The following is an 8,672-nucleotide window of genomic DNA, read 5'->3' on the forward strand; positions in this document are numbered from 1 at the left end:
TATGATGCAGAGCTGGGCTGAGGAGTGGCAGATGGAGTTCAACCCTGCCAAGTGTGAGGTTGTCCATTTTGGAAGGACAAATAAGAATGCGGAATACAGGGTTAATGGTAGGGTTCTTGGTCAGGTGGAGGAACAGAGGGATCTTGGGGTCTATGTACATAGATCTTTGAAGATTGCCACTCAGGTGGATAGAGTTTGTAAGAAGGCCTATGGAGTATTATTGTTCATTAGCAGAGGGATTGAATTCAAGAGTCGTAAGGTGATGTTGCAGCTGTACAGGACTTTGGTTAGGCCATATTTGGAGTACTGTGTGCAGTTCTGGTCGCCTCACTTTAGGAAAGATGTGGAAGCTTTGGAGAGGGTGCAGAGAAGATTTACCAGGATGTTGCCTGGAAAGGAGAGTAGGTCGTACGAGGATAGGTTGAGAGTTCTCGGCCTTTTCTCGTTGGAACGGTGAAGGATGAGGGGTGACTTGATAGAGGTTTATAAGATGATCAGAGGAATAGATAGAGTAGACAGTCAGAAACTTTTTCCCTGGGTACAACAGAGTGTTACAAGGGGACATAAATTTAAGGTGAAGGGTGGAAGGTATAGGGGAGATGTCAGGGGTGGGTTCTTTACCCAGAGAGCGGTGGGGGCATGGAATGCGCTGCCCGTGGGAGTGGTAGAGTCAGATTCATTGGCGACCTTTAAGCGGCATTTGGATAGGTACATGGATGGGTGCTTAATCTAGGATAGAAGTTCGGCACAACATCGTGGGCCGAAGGGCCTGTTCTGTGCTGTATTGTTCTATGTTCTATGTTCTATGTTCTAAAATAAAACAAACTCACCAACAATCAAAGCATCAATTTAAACCAGAATTATGCAAATTTTAGAGTTACGTGTAGTAAGCTACATCCTTTTGTAATTGAAATAAACTAGAGAGAGACTGTAATATTGCAAATTCTATATGTGGACAAGTTTGTTGTATTGACTCTGGTTAGATGGATAACTAATCAGAAAATCACTAACAGATTTCAACACTTTTTACAAACTTTATGTGAGGACACAATTATTCTGTGAATGAAATTGTTGAGTCAGAAGCATTAAACCTTACATTTACCCAGGTTCTATTTAAAGGAGAAATCCAAATTGAACTTTGTATGTCGCAAAGTTTTTGATCATTGTACCAACTGTACATGCATTTATACAGCACCTCTTTATATCAAAATCTCTTGGAACTTCACAAATATGTTGAGATGAATGCAGTATTATATCCTGCTATTTGTTGAATTCCTTAAATATCACATGGTTTTCAAGATCTGTGACATTGTTTGGCATATATTTTTATCGAACTCTGTTCTGCTATATCATTGAGATACAAACTGATTTGTTTTAAAGAGCTATTGGCCCACACCTTTTCCGAATACTAACAACTCTATTAGGGTCACTGATGTTTTTAACTATAGCATTACTGACAATAATACCTGCTGTTTATTGACACTTTGATTTACGAGCTTCATTTCACTACTTTATTCACCTATATTTAGATTTAGGTCAGACATTAATTCAAAGCCAAATAGCCGAATGTTTAGCAGTTTATACTAATTGCAGTCAACAATCACCAGTTCCTGGTGATTGAACTGAAGCTTTACTTCCAATAAGAACCATGAATTTATTTTAGTTCTGTCTGTTATGATTGCTTTCCATTCGGATTCAGTTACTTATGGGTATTTTAATCAACCTGTTTAGCTATGTTAAGACACACCTCTGGGTGCAGGGTGGGATTTGAACTTGGATCTTCCTGCCAGAGGTAGGGATATTATGACTAATAAGAGTACTACCTGTAATAGGATTTGAACACATGCCTCTAAAATGTCTGGAGCCATAATCCAGTGCTGTAGACTACTCAACCACACTACAATTATAGGCAGTTGCATTATTTATTTAATAAATATTTTTATTGAGACAAAAGGATTTTAGATTTTTTACAAAGTTACAAAACTAGTACAAAATATTATGACAACTTTATAATATAATAGCACCAATAGAAAAAAAACAAAATACTACCAAAACACAGAAAAAAAGAAATAAAACTGTAAAAACTACAGTTCAATAAATAACCAAGGAGTAAGAAGAAAAATAAATAAACAGACAAAATAAAATTATACAAGTTATAGCAAGATAGCTTAAGTTACATTCAATTAAATTACTACACTCAGCACAATCTCATCACAGTTCCCCAACACTGGGAGCAGTAGTGAACAGACTTGTATTTATATGGGATTCTTCCTCCCAGGGGTCCCCAAACCGACAGGCACAGCCTTCACAGCTAAACAAAGGCCCTGGATAGTATAGCCGATGTGTCTACATTGATATAATTCAGAGCGGACTGCCATGTTCTGTGAAACAATTCTATTTTCTGGTGCACCATACTCGTAAGGAAGTTCAGGGGGATGTGTTCCATGACTATCCTACACCAATTCAAGAGTCCTGAGGGATCTTCCATCACCCAGCTCATTAGAATGTTCTTCCTCGCTCAGAAAGAAAGGATATTCAACAATTTCTTCCCATGTGCATCCAGGGAGGGAAGATTTGGAAGACCCAGAAGGAGGGATACCGGAACCAACTCAACCTCAGTTCCCAAAACCTTTGCCAAAGCACTCGCTATGTCATCCCAATACCTGCGGATCTTGTGGCATGACCACAAGCAATAAGTAAGAGTTACAACCTCCATTTTGCACTTGGGACACCTATGAAGTACTTTCAGTTGAGTCCTATTACAAATCAAGATCTTCCTAACATTTTCCCAGATGTCCTCCTGCATCTCTAAGGAGATTTTCATCTCTAATTCTTGAATCCAGGTTTTATATAGCCGCTCCATGTCTTTTGACACATTACTAGGCAAAAGTGAGGACTGCAGATGCTGGAAACTAGAGTTTAGATCACAGTGGTGCTGGAAAAGCATAACAGGTCAGGCAGCATCCAAGAAGCAGGAAAATCGACGATGAAGGGCTTTTGCCCGAAGTGCAATTTTCCTGCTCCTCAGATGCTGCCTGATCTGCTGTGCTTTTCTAGCACCACTCTGATCTAAACTTCGACACATTACGACCTAGCTAGTGATAAAGAGTGCTAACTGAGGGGGTGCCTGCTGACCGGAGCACTCTCCTCTCCATGGTTGATTTATAAGGATTGACCATCAATATGGTCTTTTTTTTGTACGAAATCTCTAACTTGGAAATAGTGAAAGAGATCCTTCCTAGGTAGCTCGAACTTCCAACTCAGCTATTCAAAGGGCATCATGACCTCCCCATTAAATAGATCTCCCAAATAGGAGATTCCTCTGGACTCCCAAAGCTTAAATCCAGAGTCCATTAAACCCGGCTGAAATCCCAACATTCCCACTACAGGAGTGAAGGGGGAGGTTTTTAAAATTGCCCTCGCCCTGCCGCATCATTCTCCATGCTTTAACTGTCTTTAGGACAATCGGGTTTTACAATGATCCATAACAGTTCTCATCTTGTCCATAAACAATAAGCTAATGAGGAGACATTTTGTCTGGGAGGCCTCAATGTCTAACCAAATTGATTGCGGATCCCGATAGGCCCATTCAGCCACATAGGATAGTAAGGAACTCAGTTGGTACTTTCTAAAGTCCAGAAAATCTAGACCCCTCTTTCTTTTGAAAGCTGCAATTTATCCAGCTTAATAAGAGATCGTCGATGATGCCAAATAAAAGATCTGAGCCAGCTATAAAGCCTGCGCAGTGTTTGCCTTGGCAGCATCAAAGGGAGCAGTCTCATGTGGTATAATAAGCAAGTAAGAACATACATCTTAACCAAATCTATTCTGCCCAACCAAGATATCGGAAGACCCTCCCAGCACCGAAGGTCCTGCCTAATTTTCTCCAGCAGCTGCATGTAATTGGCTTTATATAATTGATTGAAAACCAGGGTAATAAAAATGCCTAAGTACAAAAAAAACCTCCTTGTGACCACCAAAAGGGGAAACAGGTTCCATCCCCAAAGTTGGACGTACTGGTAAGACTCCTCACAACAGGCATGGCCTCTGATTTCATAAAATTAATTTTGTACCTTGAAAACAAGCCAACTAGGTTAATCACTTGTATTAAATGTGGCACAGATATCATTGGACTGCTTAGAAAGAGAAGGACATCATCCGCATAAAGAGTAATTTTATGCCTGCCTGACCTACCTCCGGGGCAGTTATATTGGGATCCGTCCGAATGGCTTCTGCCCGTGGCTCGATCACCAATGTAAGTAATAGTGGCGAGAGAGGGCACCCCTGATGGCAGCCTCTGCTGACACTATAACTGTCTGATCTTATACCATTAGTGAGCACCGCTGCTTTCGGGTCACTATACAGCACTGCCACCCATTTGGTAAAAACCTCTCCAAGGCCAAATCGATCCATGATGTAAAAGTGGTATGGCCACTCCACCTGACCAAATGCTTTCTCTGCGTCTAAGGAGACTACAAACCCGGTATCGCTCTTTGCTGACATTTTTGGACAATATTTAATATTCTTCTAATATCGTTGATAGACCTACGACCCTTAATAAAACCTGTCTGGTCCTCCTTTACAATAAAAGGCAATACCCTCTCCAGCCTTAATGCCAGCATTTTTGAAAGGATTTTAAAATCCACTTTCAGTAATGATATAGGCATGTACAAAGTGCAATCTTCTGGGGCTTTGCCTTTCTAAGGATAGGAGAGATATTTGCTTCTCTCAAAGAGGATGGGAGGCAGCCCTGCCTGAATGAGTAATTATACATATCGAAGAGTGGCCCAGCCATCTTGTCTATAAACTCCTTATAAAACTCACATTGAAATCCATCTGGCCCGGGCGCTTTATCACTCTGGAGCAGCCTTACTGCCTCCTGTACTTCCTGAATTGTCAAGGGGGCACTCAAAAAGGACACCTGTTCTGAGGTTACACCCGAAAGGTCCAGGGTCTTAAAAAGGGCCTCAATTTTCCTCATTCTATTCTCACAGCCTATCTGACTGATACAGCTCAGAATAAAACTTTCTAATCATTAATCTCAATTTAATCTTTTTGGCACTGCAAGTCAGATTACTAGCACCCTCTCTGATGGATGTAATAGATTGGGGAGCATTCTTCTTTCTGGCCAAGAACGCTGAATATCTACCCGGCTCATCACCGTACTCAAATAATCTCTGTTTTGCAAAAGAGATTGCCCTCTTTTCTGTTTGGGTAAGTGCGGCATTCAAAGTGGCCCTAAGGGTTGTAATCCGCTGTAATTTAGTTGTGGAAGGCCTATCAAAGTATGCTAACTCAGCTGTCTTCAGGTGAGCCTCAAGCAGACGTTGCTGTTTTCCCCTCTGTCGTTTCCGGGTCACAGAGTAAGAAATAATCAGACCCCGTGCATAGGCCTCGGCAGTCTCCCACATCACTGATGGGTTGCTGGCTGTACCTGAATTGATATCCCCAAAAAATTTTAAACTCCTGCAAAAAAATTCTATAAACTTACTATCTTTCAGGAGGAAAAGGTCCAAATGCCAGTGACCGGAATCCGCCTCACCACCACCAGCCTTAATCTCCATATGATCAGACACGGCTATAGTCCCTATTCTGTAAGACAGTACCGAGTTCAAGAAGGCCAAAGAGACAATTCTGGTATGACATTATGTGGATTAGAACAAAAGGTGAAGTCCCTATCTTGGGGGATCCATATATCAACCAACCCCGACTTTCTGTTCAGGTGCACCAACTGCCTAGATTGTGGAGACATACCTGCAAGACCCCTTGGCATCCTATCCACTTCGGGGTCAATAATACGGTTAAAGTCACCCCCTATGATTGTATGGTACGCCCCAAAGGCCATCAATCTAGACAGTGTGTCCATTATGAATTTAAAGGGATGCGCCAGGGGCAGTATACATTCAGAATCCCATACTCCTCTCCATGTATTAAAGCTTTAGGTATTATGAACCGCCCAGACTCATCCTTTATTTAGCCTAGCATTTGAAACAGGAGGTTCTTCCAGATGAGAATAGCCACTCCTCTACTTTTCGAGTTCAAAGATGAGAAAAACACCTGGCTAAATCCTCCCTGTTGCAACTTCAAATACTCTTGTAAAAAGGCTACATCGATATTCTCTTTTCTAAGGCTTGACAGTATCTATTTTCTCTTGATTGGTGAGTGACTCCCCTTAACATTCCAGGTGCACCGTTTCAATGAATGGCTTGCCATGATCGCCTGAAACAGTCCCACACCCCCCAGGAGGAAGAACCCCACTCATAGCGCCAAGTTGAGAAGCATAAACAGTTCATATAGGTTTAAAAATGCAACTTCTAAGACTACGAAATTAAAACTGTTAACAACTACTTCTACAGCATAACAGCATAAAACATAACTGAAAGGAAACTTTCCCACTTGCCCACAGGGAGTGCTCATACTACCCATTAATCCCACCATGACTCCTTCTAGCTGAAGCCATGCCCCCACCCCAGACACCACCAAGTAAGAAAAACAAACACCAGTAACTTATGACAAACAGTAAAAAGTGGGTCCCTTACGTACCCTAGGTACCCCTGGCAGAGCAACAATATAAAAAGAACATTATATAAAATTGTCATCCCGACACATATTAAAAGGGAAACTATGATCACCCCCCAACAGCCAGGTAAAGCAGGCAAATTTACAGACAAAAGGGGCAGAATAAAATAATTGTCCATATAATTCAGACCAATCAGTCTATTTTAGAGCATCCAAGAAGCCCTTTGCCTTTTCCGGCAAATCAAAGTTGAACACGGACCCTCTGTGACTAAAATTCAGCATCCCAGGATATCTCAGGGAATACTGAATATTCAGGACCCTCACCTGCTTTTTTACCTCATCAACGGCCTTCCTTTTGCGAATCATGACTGAGGAGAAGTCCAAAAAAGCATAATTCTTGATCCTTTATGTACATTAGCCTGGGGATCCTTTCCCAGTGCTCTAGAGGCTTCCAGCATCATTTGCTTGTCTTTGTAATGCTGGAGTCACACTACGACCGGGCAAGAGCGCTGGTCCCATCCGGCCCCGTGCACTGTGACCCGGGTGGGCCCGCTCAATCCGCACCCGGGTTACCTCAACCTCCAGCCTTAGAAACTGTGGGAGCCGTTGTACCAGAAAGTTGACAAGGTGGCCTTCTTCCTCCTGTTCGGGAAGCCCCAGCAACCGGATAGTCTTCTGGCGACCTCTATCTGTGAGGTTGTCGACCTGCTCCTCCAAGGCCCGCACTCGACATTCCAGGGCCTGAACCTGGCCCGATGAGGATTCGGCCACGGTATTGGAAGCCATGGCTCGTTGCTTCACCCCTCTGACGCACTGCCCCAGACTCTGAATCTCCAAGTCATGCCTCTGCAGCATGACCGACATTGATTCCCACCTGGCACGGGTCTCCTCCATTGACGCATCGATCTTCTCTCGGAGTTTTATAAACTCCAAGATCAAACTCTGCTCTGCAGGTGAGTCCTCTGGGGCAGCTGTGGGTGCGTCCATTGCTGCAAGGTGGGGGTGGGGTAGGGGGGGGTCCCTGCCTGATGCGAGCTCCATGGTCCTTTCCCCTTTGTCATTTCTAGACTGTACCAAACTGTTCAGAATTGATGCAAGATAGGTCTAAGAGTCGGGAAAAAAAACGGTCTTTAACAAATTAAACAATGAAGGGAGAGTGAATGGTCCACTTTGTCTGGGTTCTGGGGCAGAGCAGACCTACTGGGTCGCCACCATCTTGAATCCCTCGCTTAATTAAACTTTTATTGTTTGGTTAACACAAGATCTTTAAACCTTACCGAGGCTGTGTGTTAAATTTGACATAATTCCTGCCCAACTGGAGGTTAAAATTCAGCAATAGCGTAAAATGCAGATCCACTGTGTTTAAATAAAACTTAAAATCAAGAATAACGAAAAAATTCAATGACTATGAGCATTTAGTTTCTGTACTTGACTAAGTTGGGAGAAACTGAGACTGCAGATGCTGGAGATCAGAGTCGACGAGTGTGGCGCTGGTAAAGCACAGCCAGTCAGACACCATCCGAAAAGCAGGAGAATCGACGTTGTGAGCATAAGCTCTTCATCGGGAAATAGTATAGTTGTACAGATCAACTGTGTTAAAATAAAACTTAATATCAAGAATGAAGGAAAAATCCCGATGAAGAGCTTACGCTTGATACGTCGATTCTCCTGCCTGACCGGCTGTGCTTTTCCAGCACCACACTCTTCAACAGTAAATTAGTTGATTGTTAGCTGAATTGAAAAGAAGTGAAGTTCAGATCACAGTATTTCAATGTTCATGCATCATTTTGTTACTGTCACACAAAGAAATGTGATTTAGTTACCAGTAGTCTAACCTATTAGAATTTCAAATGGCTCGTTGCATTCTGCACAGTAACAGATAGTAGTGGCAATAGGAAAGCATTGCTTTTTCAATTCTATTTGCTACCTGCAATGAAAATGATCAAAAGCACTTTTTATCGATTGCATGTCAAGACTGAAACAGAAAGCTCAGCAATTCAGCTCCAATTCAGAAAGATACTGAAAACATAATTAGCAAGAGTAAACGGCAATACCCAACAGTGGTACTTCAGAAGTAAATTCCTGGTTGTCAAAGAATTGTCCATGTTTAGTGGTTACACAATATTCTGAGAAACTTGAGGGTGGGCTTGCGG

At 42.4% G+C, this 8,672-nt stretch overlaps 1 protein-coding gene across 4 annotated transcripts in view; it reads right to left on the reverse strand.

The window, feature by feature from the left end:
- LOC140464892 (uncharacterized) overlaps positions 1 to 7,875 on the reverse strand; it is a 30,022-nt gene extending 22,147 nt beyond the window's left edge. For 2 of the 4 annotated variants that reach the window (XM_072560507.1, XM_072560498.1), the window contains exon 1: positions 6,856 to 7,875. The gene's annotated coding sequence lies outside the window, so the exon portion shown is untranslated. Of the gene's footprint in view, positions 1 to 6,843 lie in introns of all 4 variants that reach the window. The other 2 variants (XM_072560490.1, XM_072560481.1) reach the window with 1 other exon arrangement.
- Positions 7,876 to 8,672: the final 797 nt, after the last annotated feature.

The sequence above is a fragment of the Chiloscyllium punctatum genome, chromosome 3, assembly GCF_047496795.1.
Source record: "Chiloscyllium punctatum isolate Juve2018m chromosome 3, sChiPun1.3, whole genome shotgun sequence".
Lineage (NCBI taxonomy): Eukaryota > Metazoa > Chordata > Chondrichthyes > Orectolobiformes > Hemiscylliidae > Chiloscyllium > Chiloscyllium punctatum.